A 21065-nucleotide genomic window follows, 5' to 3' on the forward strand; every position below is an offset into this window, starting at 1 on the left:
TTGCTGTGGGAGGACGATCTGGGTCTGAATTAATCCCGCTTGTGCGTGTATACAAATTTTCGCGAAAAAAAAGATATCTCCTAAAAAAATCAAGAAAATGGTTATTATGCAAATTTACCTAAAACTTTTCGCTTTGAATAGTTTATAAAAAAAGCAAAAATTTGTTTTATTACCACATTCTATAATAATATTATCATAAAACAATACAGAACATTTTTATGAATAGGAATGGTCTAATAGACAGGCCGTTCTCTTGGCTTGTAGTCTATTTTGGATGGGTACTAATGTATATTACTTTAGTTTTTACAATATTGAGAAGAATGTTTTTCACTGAAAATGTTCAAATCACGCAAGGATAGTTAATTTTTTTTAATGTTATGTGTTTCCTACCAAACCTGTTGGTTATCTACTTATTTATTAATTATTAAGTATCAAGTATGGCACATTTTATATCCAAAATACAAAAAAAGTACTTTTTATGTTATCCATACCATTGTACCATGATATCATGTGAGTCATATTCGTCACGGTTGGGTAACAGTGGGTGTCTTTGGTCTATATTACCCCACTGTGCAACAGTTACCCTGGAACAGTTAATTCTTCATTTTGGGAGAGCTGAGGTTAGCGGTGCAATGTTCATATTGTGAATAGAAAATAATAAAATTTGTCCTCAAACTATTTACTTCTTCCTTTAAAAATTAGAATAAAAAGATATCCCAAAAAACTCATGTATTCTCTATTAACTGTCTTGCATTTTACTACAAATGAAAATGTTATATAATGAAGCTTTATGTCTTCCATATGAATATAACGCGGGATGACTGCGTTGGTCGATTCATATGGTATTACCATTTTCCGATTTGATTTTGTATTGTCATATTAAAAAAATCGTATACGATCTTGTCATATGTATGTTATGAATTTATTTTTATAAACTCTTATTACACCACTAATATAGTGTCAGATAAATGCCAAAATCGTGTTCATCACTGATTAACAATGGTTCCCCATCATCATTTCCCACAACAACCTTTAAAATCTACAGTAAAGCTATATAATTTGTAATATTTTATCCCAATTATAGGATGCAAGAAGACGACCGAGTAGAATAACAGGCAGTTTTTCATTTGCTTTATATGCTGAGATGTTTTGCAGGTATGCTGGATGAAGGTCTTCAAAACCACTGCCATATGAATCGAGCGGTTGATCGCTGTAATCTTTCAAGACCAGGATAAAGTAAAGGTTGAAAAATATGTTACTCTTTGCTGTCAAGAATAACCAGTTCCTAGGAAAAGTGGTCAGGGCAATATTAGTCGCTTACTTCAAGATATCTCGTCATGGAAATATTACAATCGGTCTGTAGAGATACCTTCACCACTACGTAAAGCAAGTTAAAGGCTCAAAGCTATCACTTACAACAATGTGAATACGGCTCACTCGTCTCACAAATGTCTACCATCATTAATAGCTTTGAAAAAAAAACAATAAATCAATAATGTGGAACGTTTTTATTACATTATAATTATTTGGCCGACGGCGAGACCAGTTGTTTTCTGCGCTATGTACCATGTTTCCGTTCGTGTGTTGCTAGAGGCTATCGGAAATGTTGGCATCGAGGCTCATCTGTCCAAATCGGAGTAGTTCTGTTATTATTTTTCAAGGATAGTGGTTGAATAAAAATATTCGTGAGAAAGAATGGATGATTTCAGTAACATTCAAGACTTTTTATATTGATTTCAAACGTGTGAACGTTTCCTTGAACGTTATTTATATATTTGAACTGGTTTTGTAAAAAAAGATGCGAATGTAAAAAATTCAAGTTTTTCTATTTGTTGTAATCCGAATGCGTTTGTGTTAATTTTGTGATCTTCAAAACAGTATGTTTTAGTAAAAAGACAGCACAAGTAGACACACTGGATAAAATAATATGTCGAACTGAACGCATCGTGATTTCACGCATTTGTCTTTGTCCCAACAGAATCGATATTCTCCCCCTGTTTTCGAAACTTATAGAACAACGATAGCCGTGATACAACCACAACAATGTGAATGGTGGATAATACCAAAGGCATGATTGAAAGACACCGAGGTTAAGTTGCAGAGCAGTCATCTGTTCACTTTCCCTCGACGTAAAAAGTATAGATTAGCCAAGTTTTTGAGATCGGGCAATGTTACAAGAAACGCACTCGCCATTGTTAGTTAGCAAGTGTGTTGCGAGTGAAAAAAGTTGTTTCCCTCTTGTGTTGAGTTTCATTTTAGCAGAAAACCATTTCACGCTGATCTAACTCAAAAGAAAACCAATGATGTTGTGTGGAACGAGCATTAGGGGTGCATCATGAAGCAATGGATGGATTCTGCAATCAGAGGCCTCTAGAATTACTCAGGAGAAAAGAACATCAATCAATCAGGAATTGACGTTTGTGTTTCCTCCTCATTTTATTTTCCCCATCATTGAAAGCGTATTACTAATATGTTTTCCATCCCAAATGCTGCCATTGTCACGGATTGGGTACAACGCCATTGCTTCATTCCGATCTTGTTATAGGATGTAACTAAATGAAACTGTGAAATTACTTAAAGCGAACTACTTTCAATAAATTCTATTCTTTACAAATATCGATTGAAAACAATCGTACATTTGTATGCAGAACAAAAAAAATATTTTCAAATCAATGTTTTTGATTAACAAATATACATAAATCTATGTATAGCTTTTACTATTTACATATTGATTTTTTGATAGATTTTTAAAATTGATATTTGTTTCTATGCTAGTATTGATATAGACATGAAAAACGTGGAAATTGCTAAGCTTGTGTAAAATAACATGAATATAAATGTTTTTTCATAAACAATATTATATTCTGGAGATCGTCTGCTTAGTAAATAATGGAAATAAAAGAAAATGAATGTTTTTATACACAAAAGAAAAGATTTTATAATTTAAAAATGCGGTATGGCCATTGTAAAGGAAAAAACAACCTTTGTAAAAAGGTATGTTTAGCATGCTGCGGAATAAGATGAACAGAAGGACCATCACTTCTAGAATAAACTTTAAAAACATTAGCCGGAAAAGTTTTTGTTGTTATTTTCCATCATGATCAGTAGTTGATATGAATTGCATTTTATTGTGCATCCTCCCAATTTTCCTTAGAGTTCTTTCTAAAGCTGCTGATGTTATTGATGCAAAAACACATTTCGATACTACTTGTCTAAGGTTGGATTCTAGAGCATATGTTATTATACCATATTTAATTATGTTACGATCTTCACGATCATGCAGTGCCTTCATATGGTTCTTATACTCATCAGCAATATGGAACAGAAAAATCTGTTCTTGATACGGAGGGACGGCCCGGATAAGATTCGAGCCTGCGTGGCCTTGCAGGTACTGTTGAGTCTATTGAATAGACCATCAGACTGTCTCATGCAAAATTTCCTAAGGCTATGAAAGATATTTATAGATTTCGCCAGGTTTCACCCTAAACACTGTATAACACAAATTGTCGCTTGTCAAGAAGCAGCAAAATTGAAAACCAAGCAGAAATTGCAGCGTAGGGTGACCTCAATTTACCTTAATTGTGTATGATGTTCGTATATCGCTATAGTCAACTTATTGTTTCATTACACCATGTGCATGGTAACGATCAGAATACACAGTCTACGTATTATTTGACGTACGCAACAAACGATGAATCTGGCATTGGCCGTGCTCTTTAGTCAATAAATGTCTTTGAGCATTGCCGAAAAACCTACGCAATGTAGGGGATATATTACAGAATGCAATGGTTGAGAGTGGCCACGCAACAGACGACGCTATGGACGAATTTATTCGATACGATGGTTTTAGATTGATCTAAACTCTCATGTATTTTACCCCACGGTGGCAAAGGCGATTTATCTATACTGTCTGCCTACGAAACGAGAATACGGACACGTTTATCTCTGGCTGTTTTTGTCTTGCGCAGGAAACTAATTCTCTCAGGTCCTGCAATGTAAAATTGAAGTGAAATAGATATAGGAGAAGCAATGCGCTGTTACGTGTGAAAATTGAATTTCTATTCAATTTCATTGATGACATCTATCCTATCTACACTTTTAGCTATTTGCCTGAATTGTTTGTTGATGACGTAAATAAATTGAATTATGGCACGAAAAGTGAGGTGGTGTCAGTAACGTAAAATACTATTAACAGGACAAAATGGCTCTGAAAAGTAGAAAAACAAACAGAAAGGTTTTTTTTACGAAGTAGAAATTGTGAATATCTCAGCAATCAGTTTGATTGATTATAATCTATAATATTTAGCATCGATTGAAATGAAACAATTTTAGAAATTACTTATGAAATCGTTAAATTCATGCAGCGTCCGAAAACTATATAATAAGCTTACGTTGAATATTAATCAATCCTGCATATTTTATCAATCGCCTTGAAAAAATTTAGCGCAAGTTCACACGGTACCCGTTACAACTTCTGCCTTGGTTATACCATTACACCTTTATACCTTTATACCTTTATATCTTAGGGATAGATCTCTTTTCTATAAACAATGCCTCGTGTTTGATTTTAAATCGCTTAAATCCAGACAGCTCGAGTGAATCTGAATGTGAAATTTTGGGTTTTTCTGTTATATATGATTCAATATTAGTATCAATATGATTTATACAAAAATATACAAAAATATAGTAAATTTTTATTAATTGGACTATAAATATGTTAAAATAATGAATTAAATGCACCTTTTTTATCATCGCTTTGTTCACTGTAAAGAAATATGCAGGGAATTACAGGGAAATGCATTTAATTCATTATTTTTACTTGTTTTATAGTTTAAATTGGAGGTAAATGCATTTCCTTTTTTGTGTACAATAAGTCATATTCAGATTGAAATTTGATGAAAAATATAAAAAATCTATATTTAATATGACGTTCATAGTAGAGTTGTGCCTCAAGTACCAGAACTGTACGATTCATTCAATTCATCCTAAAGAACGAACGATCTACGTTCATCTAATCAACGTTCATCGATTCTTTAAAAATCATAATGCACTGAGTTGGTCACCAAAATAACGTCCTAAATAACGCCGCCAAAATAACGAACGTTATAGTACGCCAGGTCGTTCATTTTCCCCATACAAATATGAACGTGAACCGTATGACCAGGACGTTCACGAAAAGAACGACCTATCCGTCGAAATAAAGATCGTCCTAGTACGCGAGGTCGTTCATTCTCGCCATACAAATATGAATGTGAACCGTAATACCAGTACGTTCATGAAAAGAACGTCCTACCAATCGTAATAAGGATCTTCCTGGTCTGCCTAATAATTTTGAAGATGCAAAACAATTTACAATTTGCAATACAATAAAACAATTTACCATATTTTCTTCAACTGAAATGAACGAATGAATCGCGATTCACTTTCAGTTCATCTGAATGAAAGAACTAGTACGTTCACGTTCATGGAAATGAACCGAATTGCCCAAGCCTAGTTCATAGTCACTCGAGCTGTAACCCGGGCTTTAATATGAAGCAAAAAATATACAGGAACGATTAACGGTGCGTTACTACAGGGCTTCTAGGACTGATGCGCTTGAAAAGCAACAACTGATGCAGCTTGTGCATACTATGAAACAGTAGAGCAAACCTTATTACTAGACTACTTGGATTGCGTGGTTTCGCTTGCACACTTTCTCTCTTGCTTTTCGCTCTTTTCTTTTCTGTTGCCGTCTCACTCTTTTATTTCGCAATCAAGTTGTTGCTGTTTTGTACAGGTAGTCTCCGAGATACACGGTACTTGTTATTCGAAGATACGCGATTTTCTAAATTTGACTGTTCTCTGAGCAAATTGTACTGAATTGACACATCAATTGCAAAATGCCAAATAATTTTCTTTTTGATCGAATATTAAAAACAATTCCAAAAGGTTTTAAACTGTTGAATTCAGTCAGAATCATATGAAACAATTAATAAGATGACTAAACCCACCACCTGCTTGAAAAATTTTACGAACATTGGGGCTTTATACGATTTTAGTCACTGCAAACAGCTGGCTGAATTTCAGCCTACGAACTTAAAACAGAAAAGGCCCCATTAATGGTATTTCGGCTGGAAAACACGAGATTCGACTTACACGGAAATTCGAGATACGCTCTATTTTGCGACCGTTTTTGGTCCCCATTAATCTCGGGGCATCTCGAGGACTCCCTGTTCCCTGTCCTGCCTGTCCTGTCGTCCATCTAAAATTATTTTAATTATTGAGGTTTATTTTACCTAAAATTTATTTTATAAGAAAGCAATGTGTTTCAGAATTTAAAACGAGAGCATAAGGTAAATTAAAGAAAATGTGTCCAATAAATCCTTGCAACCTTCCATTACCATACGTCCTGGCACAACTCTGTCATCGGGCCATATTAACAAGAATTGGGAATAAACCAAAACGTGTAACCGAAATTACAAACCAAAGAAGCGATAACTACCTGGTCAAAAAAAAATGAAAACGATAAAGAAAAAAACGATTAATAGAGTTTTTGATAGAATATGACTTCAGGATAACCGGTTGTCCCATGATGCGAATAAAAACTGTACGCACAATTAATACAAAAATACTAAATAGACGCATTCCCGGGCCTGGCATTGTGTAACCTGTTATTGAAAACATGAACTGAAAAATTGAAAAAACAGGAACAGTGAAACATTATGAGTATACACTATTTACGGAAATCCGATATCATACGCTTTGGTTTTTTCGAATACCTTCATAAATTCGATAGTGAAACCCTGTAACCGGGCTAAATAAAATAATGTATTGAAGTTTTAAGAACTTCTAGATTTATCAAACCATCGTTGTTACCAACGATATGGCATATATAGTCAACAAACAATGTTGATACAAATATCCTTTTTCGCACTAACTTCTGGTAGTTCCGGATACCGAACACGTGGTTTTACTTCTGTACCGCGCCGACGAGGACTATTAACGGACAATGTAACCCACTGCAAACTATGCATCATGATTTAAATCTTGTGTTTGGCTTGTTCGGTCTTACTTAATGCATTTATTTAATCGTCAGGGTTTAAAGATCGTCTTTGTCGTCATCTAAGTGTTTGTTATTTTATAAGATATTTTGAAGCTATTTGGTTAGATAGCTTACGAACCTATATTCTAATAGGTTAAGCTTTGTGTTTAGATTAGTCTTCTTCTTCTTCTTTTTGGCCCAACAACCGTTGTTGGTCAAAGCCTGCCTGTATTATTTGAAGAGTTGGCTTTCAGTGGTTCTTAGATTCATAGTCAAGTGGGTAACCAATTTTTTGTGCAGCTCTTTAGTGTCTAGTGGTATTTTCGAAATTCATTTTTGTTCATAAACAGTTGTTAAACCTATAGTTATTGATTAAAATAATATTCTACTATCGATTAACCGATTGATTCAAAAAGAATAAATCATAAAACAAGTGAATTTTATAATTTTAATATGCGTTTGGTATTTCTTGGACCATTATCCGTGCAAATCGTTCAATCGGCAACTGTCGGGTCCCGAGCTGCCCGGATAATCGACGCTCTACTTTATTGAATTCCAATGTAGTAAAATGCAACTGCAAATACGATATGGAATACGATAGTATAACCAGGATGACTAATATTATTGACGATTAATATTAATATACTCACAGGCTAGTGTAATCTTATTCTTTTGGCACAACAACCGCTGCCGGTCAAGGCCTGCCTGAACCCACTAGTGAAGCGGGCTTAGCTTTCAGTGACTTTTTGTTATCGAAGCAGGATAGTCAGTCCTACGTATGGGGGCACGGTCTATTCGGGGCTTGAACCCATGACGGTCATGTTGTTAAGTCGTTCGAGTTGACGACTGTACCACCAGATCGGCGGCTAGTGTAATCGCATGATTTAAAAATGAAAAGAAAACTATCACTATTTAGTATATTGTATTTTTGTTTGTTAGTTTGTTTTTTTTTATTACGGCCTGGCCGTATCAACCCCTTTCGAGGAAGTGTATGTTGTTAAACTTGAAAAAAAACCTGTCTATTGTAAGCTGTATTGATTGTGTAGAAGTGTGTGAAATGTAATGATCATATGGAAACATTATTATTTTGAATAAACGTGTGGATAATTTTAAGATAATCTATATCAAACATAGCTAATAGGTCTCGAACTGGGATGAGTGGTGTCTTTTTTATAGTTTTCACTGATGCAAGGAGTTGATACCTACAGCAATCGTACGTTTGACACGACCACAGTAAGTGGTCAATGTCATGGTGTCCTATACCACACGGACACTCTTTTGTCTTTGACAAGCCTATGCGCTGGAGATTGTATTATTGTATATTGTATATTGTATTATAATAACACACATTTTGATACCACTAGTGAAAATAGTTCACCCTGTAAAGTTACTCCCGCATTTTCAATCAAACATTTAAATGGTATTCTGGGATCAGAAGAGTGGGAAATATTAAGCGAAAATAGCACTAAATAAACATGTTTCACAAAACATTATAGACATGACTGTTTGACTTGTCTATGAAGCTTGGGCAATATTTTGCCATAAACTTAGAAGATTTTTTTATAAAAATTCCAAGGGATTTTTTTTAAGGTAGGAGTTCGATGATAGTCTGCTCAGTTGGAAGTAACTGGCAGGAATTAAGTTACGCCACCAGAATTGTGAACCTACAGCTACACCAAATGCAGCTGACACATCGGCAAACCCGCTACCAAATATCATAGGCAGTAGTTTCTTTTATGTCAGGGAAGTACAACGAGCGTCGTGGTGTTAACAAAAACAGAACGGGCTTTTTTCCGCAAAAAGTCGCTAGTCCGGTAATGGTCCCATACCAGGGTAGCGTGTCGAGTCTTGTCCTATGTGTGTGTGTTGTTCTACAGTTGGTTTCAGCTCAAATTTTGTTTACTACGACCCTTCGTTCGTTTCATCGAACATTATAAGGGGCGTACATTTCCTGGGATTGAAGAACATTTTTTGGTCCTTTTCGTCTGCTACCATTTCTCCCACATATTCCATTCTGATATTGTGCGGAAACACGTTTGCTCAACGGGGGATTAGTTATACATCGAGTTTCCCGTCAGCTACATATTACGAATTTGGATCGATTCTTTTTCACACCATGGTCCCGTAAACCTAATCAGTAGACCATAACGGCATATCTAAACACATAAGACATATTACAAATGCACCTAAGAGCTGCAAAATAATGGCAAAAAAACTAAAAGCTACTGAAACAGAATAAGCATGATAACTCAAAACGACTGTCAAAGATGAAACATCATTTGAACTGTATAACATTCACCAAAAGCCCGCAATCAGCGTATCGTGAGAATGTCGGCGAACAATAAAACTTTCAGCCACTTTCCCAAACTCGATCTAAGAGGAACAATAGTTGCAGTTGCCTAGAAACCATTGTATCTACCGCTTTATTTATTTCATGAGTATCCTGCTCACTTATAAGTACTATATGGCAAAATGTAAAAAAAAACAACCAAGGAAACCACCATTTTATGTCATTTTGAGTCAGTCGCTACGATCGTTCCCGAATTCGATCGAGTTTTGGAAAGTGGCTGTTTGCCTGGGTCGCTTTGATGTTCGACTGCTATCTTTTTCTATCACTTTTTATGACAAGTACTCTTTGAATCCAAGCGTTTTATTTTAATATTTAATAGTATACATCATTGTTTAAACAAGTAAGTAGGTAGTTCCACCAACATGTAAAAACTTTTAGTTCGGAGCCGCATTTTTGAAACCGGTTTCTGGCAAAAGCCTGAACTGGACATGAAGCCGTAGTTTGAGGCTTACATGTAATAAAACATATATCATGTCCCAGTTTCAGTTGGATTTATTAAAGGTTCATGGAATTTTGCCGCCATTTAAGGTAAATTGATTAATTTAAAATAAAATTTGCTAGCGACTGTTGATGTTATCAATTAATCTTATTTCATTAATTAATTTTATGATTCTGTAAAGAGCAATATGCACATGTGCTGGGGTAAAATGTACCATAACAACGGGACATAACGCATGTTAATAACGCATCTTGAAAAACGCCCTAAACTCTCTTGAATAGTTTTTCTCCGAAAGAGTATGTTGCTGAGCGATACGAGCATTCACATTGTTAGCTGTTGCAAAATGGTTTAATAATGAGATACTTACTATCTCGCGATGTATCTGAAGGTCTAAAGTCATACATACTTAAAAAACGCCATAAACATCGGGGCAAAATCAAAGTCCATACATTCCTACTGGCCGATCCGTCCAGTGTAATTCGACAAATTTTCATTTGACAGCTAGGCAGTCCAAAGTTACTTAGCAATTCATAGAAAGTCCTTAACAACCCTTCCTCCTTATCTGCCAATCTCCATATAAATCTCCAAAATCAAAATCAAAATCAAAGCTAAGGACCCAACTGTAGTCTATCTAGGCACCTTGGGCAAAACCCAACAAAATAAATGCCAACCATCAAAGAGTATGTAGACCAGGCCTTGTCCCATGTAAATTGACAACAAATTTCTGAGTAAAAAAAATATTAAAAAAATTAAAACACGTTTTTAGGCAACTTCATTTTCTGTAAGGGTATGAAAAACGTGTTTTAATTTTTGAATTATTTTTTCTAGTATTTTTATCCAACTGCGATTAATATTTTTTTATGAACGGATGGTTATGGTTTTATGAGCATGGTTACTAGAATCATTTCAAGTACATTGCACCAAATCCAAGAAACAGAGAAAGAAGGCAAAGTTCACTCTAGCAACGAATAGAAAAAGGCAGAGCGTCATCAAAATCTATGAAGACCAGGTGGTTTCAAAGACTGTTTTTTATGACACAAACACTCTTAAACTCTTCGTTCTTTTCAATAAAATACCTTGAAACACGTAGAATATTTCTAATTGTAAGCTAAATCAAATCTGAACTAATTAAAATTCATTTCTGTAGCAAAATAATGCCGTGGATGAGGACACCAGTGTATACTACGTATGTGTTGCAAAAAAAAGCGAACCGTTGCTATGGAAATTATGTTCACCCATTCTGGAACGAGGAGCTTTTTATGTTTCTGAAATTAGTTATCAATTTGTATGGGACGAGATTACCTGGTATACACACACTTTGAGCGCAATCTAGAGCGTAAGATACGAGAGATTTTGTGAGAATGATGCACGCAAAACACGGCGATGTGACAAGCATTACATTTTCGTAGCCAAAAGTAAGCGACTTCAATAATAAAACGCATAATAATAATAAAAAGCTCCTTTTCATAGAATGGGTGAAATGAATTTCCATATGAACGAATCGCTTTTCTTAGCACAGTGTGCACAGTGGTTTTCGAAAATAGAATAGAACCGAACCGTAGTTCACTTATTCGTAAATATTAAAAATTTCTTTGACGTTTTTATTTTAACCAATAATTGACTAATTAATGATTATAAAATGTAAATGTTTACTTTACTTATCTCGCTATCTCTATACGCATTAAATGTATGAATGTATGAAGTACACTCTGGGAACATACGATGCAGTATTTCATTGATTTTATCCGGTTACGTCTACTGAAACTGATGATTGTGATAGAAGAATACAATATACCATACAAATCTCTGTATCTATTTTGGTATGTAAGTGATAATGCCTATTAAATAAAATTTTGCCAATGATTCTGTTGGTAAAGGACGCATGACTTACTTGGGAGACTCTGGGATCTCTTGTTAATAGAAGCAAATGAAAGGATGACGAGAATGTAAATCCTATGCAATTGGAAAAAAACAACAGACAAAGCGTGGAAATGGCTTCCATTTCCGTTGAACAATAACTCATATCAGTATTGTTATGTTGTTTGAGGGTTATGGAATGCGGAAGGATTCTGATGGAACTCCAATACTCGACTATGTATGATATTCAACGGTTAGAGCAGCAAGAAAGGGGTTGTCAGGTGTGCGTCAACAAACTGTTTGTGATGGAATTGATTTATGACCCTCTCGAACCAGTTCGTAGTGATACAGACGCTCCGGAACTGAATAGTATGAAACCATGCTGCTGTTTTGAAGTTTTACGAGAATGTCTGTCATATATTTCAATAAAAAAGCTTTTATGCAATTGCAAATAATAACTAAATTGCTAAAGTAAAATAAGGTCTGCATTGAAATAGATGTGTTGGGATTTTTTGTGCCTAACTAAGCAATGTGTTACTTGTAAAAAAGACTCAAAGTTATAAACAAACAAAAATATAACCTCGTTTTCAATAAGTGATACAGTGCGAAGCAATATAGAGGAAATAATGTTCATAATGATAACGCATTCAAAGGCACTTTATATTATATTATATTATATTTTCTTATGTTATACTTTTTATTTAGGTGGATGAATATTATATTATATTATATTATGTTATAGTACAATAAGTTATATCATATTACATGATTTGATTGTTTGTTTGTTTTTTTATTACGGCCTGGCCGTATTCACCCCTTTCGAGGAAGTGTATTTTAGATTATATTATATTATAATATATTAATATAACATAATATTATATTCTATAACATTATATTATATTGGGGCGGGGTACAGTCGTCAACTCTAACTACTCAATAACATGCCCGTAATGGATTCAAGCCCAAAATGGAACGTCCCTCCGTAGCAAGGATTGAATATTCGGCTACGTGGTAATGATTTAAGTTTCGAACGCCTGTATAGGCCGGAATGTCCACGTAGGACGTTACGCCAAAAAGAAGAAAATTATATTACATTATATTATATTATATTATACTATGTTTTATTATATTGTTTAAATTTATATTATACATTTATAGAGTTTTTGGTGACTCTTCATTGACAGTTCTTTAGGTTTTATTTTATTTATCTTTCAAAAATGCATAAAGTCCAAGGTTAGACTGCAAAAGATGTAACAATCCAGGACGTGGCGAGGACCCAGAAAAAAAAACATACACGAAAAGCTCGAAGATGTGATGTTTCCTTAGTTTTCAGTTGTTTCTTTTATTGCATACGCTCGATAGCAGTATGGTTTGATCTGGTTCGTAGTCTCTTCTTCTTGTTATCTGCGTCTGTCTTCCTAACTAACCATTATGCCTCGCTCTTTTCCATCCACGCACACTCCTTAAAGTCTAGTAAGTGGAGAGTCATAAATTATGTTTCTGTCAAAAATTTCCTTCGGACCTTAAAAAAAACTTCTTATTTGGCTACATTTAAACAGCGACCAGCAAGTTGAAGAAAATGATCAATAAGAATATACATGCGTGGATGAATAACAGTCGGTAGATTGTTACACAGCATAGAGAAAGGGTAAAAGATTCGTCAAGACGACAGTTACCATGAACTAAAATTTCACAATATATATATTAATTATATTTCGATTTCCTTAAAACAAATTCACTCAAAAATGTCCATACGCGTGACATTTGTGTTACTTCGGCGACTAACTAGCTTACTATTGACTTCCAGCCTGCAATCGTACGCCATCTTACAAACATTGACAAAACACTATGATCATGCTTAATACAAAATCGGGTATTAATGATTGTTTTCTTTTCTAGAGTTGCTTTATCTCATATTTTCACTGCCATTTTCAATCCGTCAGTGAAACAGTATTCATCATTCAGATTGTATCCATTTGACAGTTACGGTCCACCATATTGGATTTCAACATTTTTGAACAAATATGCATTTAAAATTGTTTGTTGTTTAAAACTGTTGGAAATGATTTATATTACTTCTAAAAATTAGAAAAAAATAAATCTAGATTTTTTACACCTTACTTATCCTTCTCAATCTTTCATGGACTCACATGATCGCATCTGCGACGAATCGGCGTTTGTTTATTGATATACATGCTAAAATAATCCAACTTTATATGTTAGAGAAAGAATAAAACTAAAATTGTTTGAGAGGCGGTCGTGTGGTTCAGTCGTCGTAAGTTCAAGTCTAGAATGCAAAGTTCCCTACGTAGCTAGTATTAGTTCTTCCGGCTGCGTGGTACCGAATAAGTCTCCAAAGTCTGTTTAGAACAACATGCCCGTGTATGATGCTACGCCAAGACGAAGAAGCTTAAGGAGAACTAATAACTAAAATTAACAATTAGTTGTCGTTACTCGGTATATCCTCGTGAAATGTCTTCAAATTTGTTTTTTTTTTCACTGTTGTAACACCTTTTTCGTTTCTTCTACTTGTGCTTTTATATCATTGTTATTCAACATATGAAAACCAAAGCTTACATTTTGGTTTAGAAATAATTTGAATAGATTTTTTGTTGTAGATGAAGTTTTATTCAAATTAAACATGCTTTTAAAATGTATCATAAGAAACAAACTAAAAGTTTTGACTGACATGTTATAGCTGTAAGACTACTAAAAAATCAATTGCAATGAAAACAAATTATGTTTTATTGGTTGTGTTTATGCCCATTATTGCCAGCCTAAGCTTGTCATAATCAATAGCTCATTGCAAAAAAGTCATTGAGTTCCGGCCAATTTTCAAAACCAAATACCAAGTAGGGTAAATGTACCTATAGTGGTGGTAGTACCAATAGTGGTGGTATTGCACTAAAATGCGGCTCATACGGCAAATTACAAGTAATTACGTTATTTACGTTAGTGTGAAATGTTCTTTAGCCTTTCACAAAGGGTTTAAAAGTTAAATGGGGCCATTCCGTTACTAAGTGACCGAAAAATCCATTATTTTGTGAAATGTGTCAACATTTTTCCAAAATCCTTAGGATTTCATAACGAAACTCATTTTTCTGTTAACGTTCTAAATGACCACATAACCACGCAATTACTAGTTTTTCAACATAATTGTTATGAAATGTTATTGTTTTACTAAAATGATTTGTCTTTTGACCATATTTATGCATTTTTAAGTGTTTTTTTACCATAGTGCCATTATAGGTACACAAAACAACCTATAGTGGTTATAGTTATAAAATCAATGAAAACAGGTCGTTTTAGATTTTTTCGAGGATATTTTTGACATGTCGTACTGTTTTCACTAAAATAAGCAACAGAAATGAGTTTTATGTAGATAATTTACGAAAAACAGGCCAAAATTCGCTTATATGGCTGAATGATAAATTGACTTCAAATCAAGCACACTCTTCCGGGTGTAGGTTGACGACAGGTGTGATGCAGTACTTTTGTCAATAGTTTCATTGATCAAATTTATACATTTTTTTACAATCAAATTACGCAAGAAACCTATATTATGGCAGTAATCCTTGCTATTCATACGAAAAATAGCTTCGAAACTAAGTTTCATTGATATTATACACCGTTTTTAATGCATCTTTGTTTACCACCACTATAGGAACACAATACGACGACTATAGGAACCATACCTCCATTATAGGTACAACGAAGCAGTCACAAAAATATGTATTTTTTCGTAAAATTGATGTATTTTATGATAAAAATGTTTGTGATTGCGTAGATAAAACATATTCCAATTGGTTTGTGTTAAAATATTCAGAAATTGTCCTTCCTGACACTTTAAATCCATTAAAACACATCGGCACCACTACAAATTGCACCACTATTGGTACATTTACCCTATCGCCAAAATCTAAAAGTAGGATTTTGTTAATGACATAATATCAAGCATATATGAATGAAAAAAGGCTAGAAAAATCAGAATGGTTTGTTCTAAAATAGATTAACTATTTATTTTTTCCATATTTGTGCCTTGTGCTGGATATCTAAAAAATTTATGCTGGAAATAAAAAATTTAACGCTCGATGTCAAAAATTTACATGATTAAAGGAACAATTACACATATCAAAAGATGAAAAACACAAACATCAACAAGCTAATTTTCTATAGCATTAATAAGGTAAAAGAGCAACTATTAAACATCTTGCTTAGATGGTAATTTTCAAGACCATCGTCATAACTTACATCAGTTTTTATCTACGCAAGTCCATTGATAAATTGTTTTACTCGTAATAGATTAATGTATTTATGTTTATTTATTTTTAATCTATGTTGCATTTTTTTACCTATTGCACACATATTACTTATGGTGAAATATGTAAGACTTAAAATACCATTTTCATAGTTACCTTTTTTTCCTGGTGAGACAATATCAAATCAGATTTAAGATTTGATTCATTTATAGATTTAACATTAGTCATCCATGATGCTGAAAATTCCCACGGGTTCATTTTTTCATTCCAAGAAACTTGCATTTTTATTGCACAAAAGCATTGTTCACTAAACATAGTTTCTGGACACTTTATGTCTAACGGAATCATTATTGTAAATACTCTCATATACGATGTCAAATTAGTAGCTTTATGTTTAGTTTTGGATAATTTACAATTGAATTGAAATTCACTCCCACTGAAAAAAATACATTCGTAATGAAGTTGTTTACTAAATAATAGAAAAAAGATTTAATGACACTCGAAACCAAATTTATTAGAGATCTTATTACCTAATTAAGTTTTACGCATAAGTTAAGGATTCATTTTACACCTTTTCTGTTCAATCAGCAACACAATATTGAAGCAAACAAAAATCAACTTGATTTCGGCAGCAGATGATTCCAATCAAGCATATACACTTCAAAAACATGATATTATTTCATGTACCAATAATTATTTTCGTCACAACATTTTGCCTAATAGAATGATTTCAATCATGTCAGAATAGGTATTAACGTAGTAATGTTATAAGACACAACCAAAAAAAACTGGCGTACACTGGTAAACCAAGGTTGCCACATATCGAGACAAGCTAAAACGTACAAGGACACGAAATTATCTTTAAATTGTTTATTCAACATCCGATCACCAAGGCACGACTATGAAGAATGCTGCTGACAACTGGTCAAAAATGTAGAATATCATACTGGATCCTTTTCAGGACAGCTTTCGACCACGATTCTACGATTCTGATAATGAGAGCGAATGAATTACTCTCACGTAGATTGTGATACTCATAGTTTTTGCACACTCTCTGCACTCTCTGCATATTGCTTTGAAAAGATGCTGCATGGAGCCAGTCCGTAATACAATTCAAAAATGCCTTCTTCTATTTCAATATACATACATGCTGCTGCTTAAATGTTGCTTTACAAGTATTTACAATCATAAGCATAAATAAGCGTAATGAAATACTTGTGTTGATTTTTTATATGTATTTCTCTTTTTATCTGTCATGTAAAATAAACGAAATCGAAACTGAAAATAGGTGTTTAATTTTTTTTTTTGGCTAAATTGTATTAACCAAAACATAAAATTTTTTTCTATTTGACTCAATTAAATACCTGTACGAGTGCTTTTATGTATCTAAATGAGGATATGAACGGTAGTATGAAAGAGAGATCAACAATAACAAATCATAAATCGTAAGCAGTACGATTATACTCAATATTCATTATTTACTCTTGCAATTCAACAATATTCTCTGAGAAACTCAATCCATACTGAGCAATGTATTCTCTCTAATTCAAGTATAAAGCGTACTTTAAGCATAGGAGAATGAACCGAAGATGGTTCGTGTGGTGAAAGAAACTACAAACAACAGTATTACAACAACATCTGGTATCCGGTGCTGTAAAAAATCATAAAGAGCATAAAAAATAGAATATTGCACACTTTAAACATTCTCTTATGTTTACTGAAATTGATGAAATCATTCATTAGGATCTCTGTTCTGCCTTCTCGAAATTACCAATTGTTTGGGATTGGGTATGAACTGCCTTTTGTCCGGTATGCATTCAAATCTGCCATTTCACATATTATATAGACTGTAGCGTTATAATTTCCTTTAAGATTATACAATATACGATTATACGCTAATGTGTACGATTTATATGAAAAATAGCTACTGTTTGTGAGTTTGTGAGTTTAATATTTTGAGTTTAGTTCTAGTATCTTTTGTCCTCTTTCGTCAGCAGGAACTGCAGTCTTAAATGAGTTATTTACCTGGAAAATGATAGTTTGTCCTGATATTTGTAGTGTGTTCATATCTTAAACAACCACAGCGCATATGCAACAACATTCAAAGTTTTCTAGAATTTCTTGCCAATCAAACGATGAACAAGCGCTTCTTTCATCTTTCCCTGCGTTTTGTCGCTTCTGTTTTTGTTGCTTTTTATTATATTCCCTTCACCCAAACCAAAAACGCCTCTTTCAGCATTGAGAGCCATAAATCATTTCTTCAGCTTCTTTTGCTTTTAACTGTAGTGTAAGTGGTTGTAAACAGAGAAGTCTATTCAATATACGTGTATTTAAGCTTAGTATAGTTGCAAATAAGAATCTTTGAATAGAATAGTAAACGCTCATTTGCTGAGATAATTTCTATAACAAGTAAATTCATGGTTTCCCTTACTCTCAATCATTATTTCAAATGTTGCTTTCACTTATACCTTACTTTAAAAGTTTTAGCTTGACTGCCTAACTAATGATTGCAAGCTTAACAACCTAGAAAGCTGTCCAGAAAGGTCGTATTACTGGGTCGGAAAAATTAATTACCTATCTTATTATTACGGGCGGTCCCTTGGTACAGTGGTCAACTCGAACGACTCAATAACATGCCCGTCATGAGTTCAAGCCTTGAGTGGACTATCTACCCGTAGCAAGGATTGACTATCCAGCTGTGTGGTAATGCATTAAGTCTCGAAAGCCTTATAGGCCGGCATGTTTGCGTAGGACGTTAGCCAAATAGAAGCAGAAGAAGAAGAAGAAGAAGAAGAAGAAGAAGAAAATCAGAGCGATAATCAGGGCAGAGAAGATAATCCAGCCGGCAAAATTGTGAACTATCAAACGAAAAACAGATCATCATATATACAAAGCTGATGTAGAAAATGTTTTATTTCTAAGTTTTTCCTCTCCTTATTCTATACCTTATCCCTATCATGTCAGGCAATTATCCAAGTCAAACGTAAAAGTGTCAAACAAACCCAATCTAAAACTCGAAAATTGAATCCATATTGGAAAATTTTGTTAACGAAATCTCTTTTTTGTTTTTTTTTTAATATCTTTTATATCTTTTAATATCTTTTAACGACGACAATGAGCTGTATCGTTAGATCTCTGAGCGTCTTACATTTTATTCATTGATGTTCACATTTCTTGTTTCTTCTTTTTGAATGTTTTGCAACTGTGCAATCACTCAGAAATACAACATTTATATCGATACCGAAATTTTATGTAGTGACTGACAATTGTAGAATTATTCAATCAATTCCACCATTGAGCGACGTTTATTGGAGCAGGCCCGCTGACACACGATCATGATCGTGACATCCCGATAAGGAACTGCAAAGAAAAAAGGCGAGTACGAACAAATCGTAAGGTACTCTTAAAGCAACTGTGTCTGCACGGGATGTCTTATGTCGTATGAAAGAAACCTGAGTAAAAATGTTATGTCTGTATCATAGTTGTTTATGGCAATTTGGTTTTGCAATCTAGTTAAACAACTCACTTTCATGCCACAACCGTTTTATGCCAGCGTTTTTAGTTATGGGGTTTTTAATATGTTTAATGCGTCTTCAGTGTGGCGATCATTTACAATAAAGATAAATGTATTGAAATAACCGTAGCTTCATATTAAAAATGAATAAGGGAGACATGTAAAACAACAATAACATGTTCACAACGCCCCATATGTGTCATGAAATGAGTATTATCACTCGTTATTTGTACATAACAATTGGTATCCGTTGCATGGACTCAACTGATTCGCTAAGTTGAGATTTCATTTGTAAACTGAGTTTTAGTTTCTTGTGCAGCACATCTACTTTTTTAATTAAATCTTTAGGAACATAATGAAGTTTCGCAAAACTGCACATCACGCATTATTACCAAAATGCTTATAAGATTTATTTTTGTTTACGTTCAAGCTTTTCTATAGAAATAGTTTAAACAAAACTACGAAAATCGAGACAATAATATATAAGAACAGCGGAACAAATAAAATTAATTCACACTACAAAGTAAACTAAAATGAATGAAAAGTAATTTAACTACTCATAAGATTTTCCTGAGCAACTGATCCCTTTTGTAATTTGCTGAACCTATTTTCAGGAAAGATAAAAAAAGTTACTTTGTTCCACGTAGCAGAACAAACTTTTGAAAGAAGCTTAGCTTTGAGTTTGCCTGACAGGTTAAATAACGAAGCTCTTATTATACTCGTTAAAACTTGATTGAGCATGAAGAACAGACATCAAAAAAGACAAATGATCATGTTGATTAATCCTAAATATATATACACATACTTGTAAACATGTTTTGTATAATACATCTTTATCAAAACTTGATAAGACACATAAGAACCGGGTAAGGTATCATAAAAAGAAATTAAAAATAAGAAAAGACACAATTATTTCTCTCCACACTCCCACAAATATATAAATATATAAACAACCGAGGATCACTTGTAAACTTTTTGAACTAATTTTTTATATATTTCGTCTTCCATTTGGAGTAACGTCCTACGTACCTACTGTATGACGGGACCGCTTTGATGATTAGACGATCTCAAATTCAAATATCTGGCAAAAGAGGCAAAAAGGCAAAGACAAATAGAGTAATAAGGTGTTTTATTTTAATTAAAAAATGTATTCTTATTCTTTTTTGTGCGATATAAAAAATACGAAACTTTAACATTACATTTAATTAATCAATAACAAAATGTAATCTTATGGTTTCTCTTGCATGAAATCGCTATTGCACCTTTATAGATTTAATGCGCCAACATTTGGCTTGTCGTTACGACTTCAACAGCAACGAATAGAAGTAGAAAATGGAACAGTTTAAAATTCCATCCAATGCTCGTAAATCACGGTTTTGACTGAACTGATTGTTGATTTTCCAATCGCAAACCAAAAGATTGTCGCACTCACAAAATTGAAGAACGTCAAGAAACTAGGGTGACAATCTCAGGATAGTCGCAAAGAAAATCCATTGATGTTCCATTCATAAGGTAAATACGATACCAGTGTAAGTTTAAGTTTAAGTTTAGAACAATGCCTTCAGAAGTATCAAATTTCTTAAGGCATTGTTCTGAATCTAAAAAAAACAGTTTGCAATGAAGCA

General features: G+C 33.7%; 1 protein-coding gene across 13 annotated transcripts in view; it reads right to left on the reverse strand.

Moving 5' to 3' along the window:
* LOC1272720 (homeotic protein antennapedia) overlaps window positions 1-21065 on the reverse strand; it is a 91512-nt gene that overhangs the window by 49654 nt on the left and 20793 nt on the right. For 2 of the 13 annotated variants that reach the window (XM_061650858.1, XM_061650861.1), the window contains one exon: window positions 20470-20521. The exons of 9 other annotated variants lie outside the window; for them this stretch is intronic. The gene's annotated coding sequence lies outside the window, so the exon portion shown is untranslated. Of the gene's footprint in view, window positions 1-16082; window positions 16837-20469; window positions 20522-21065 lie in introns of those variants that run through there. 2 more of the 13 variants (XM_061650866.1, XM_061650865.1) reach the window with 2 other exon arrangements.

The sequence above is a fragment of the Anopheles gambiae genome, chromosome 2, assembly GCF_943734735.2.
Source record: "Anopheles gambiae chromosome 2, idAnoGambNW_F1_1, whole genome shotgun sequence".
Lineage (NCBI taxonomy): Eukaryota > Metazoa > Arthropoda > Insecta > Diptera > Culicidae > Anopheles > Anopheles gambiae.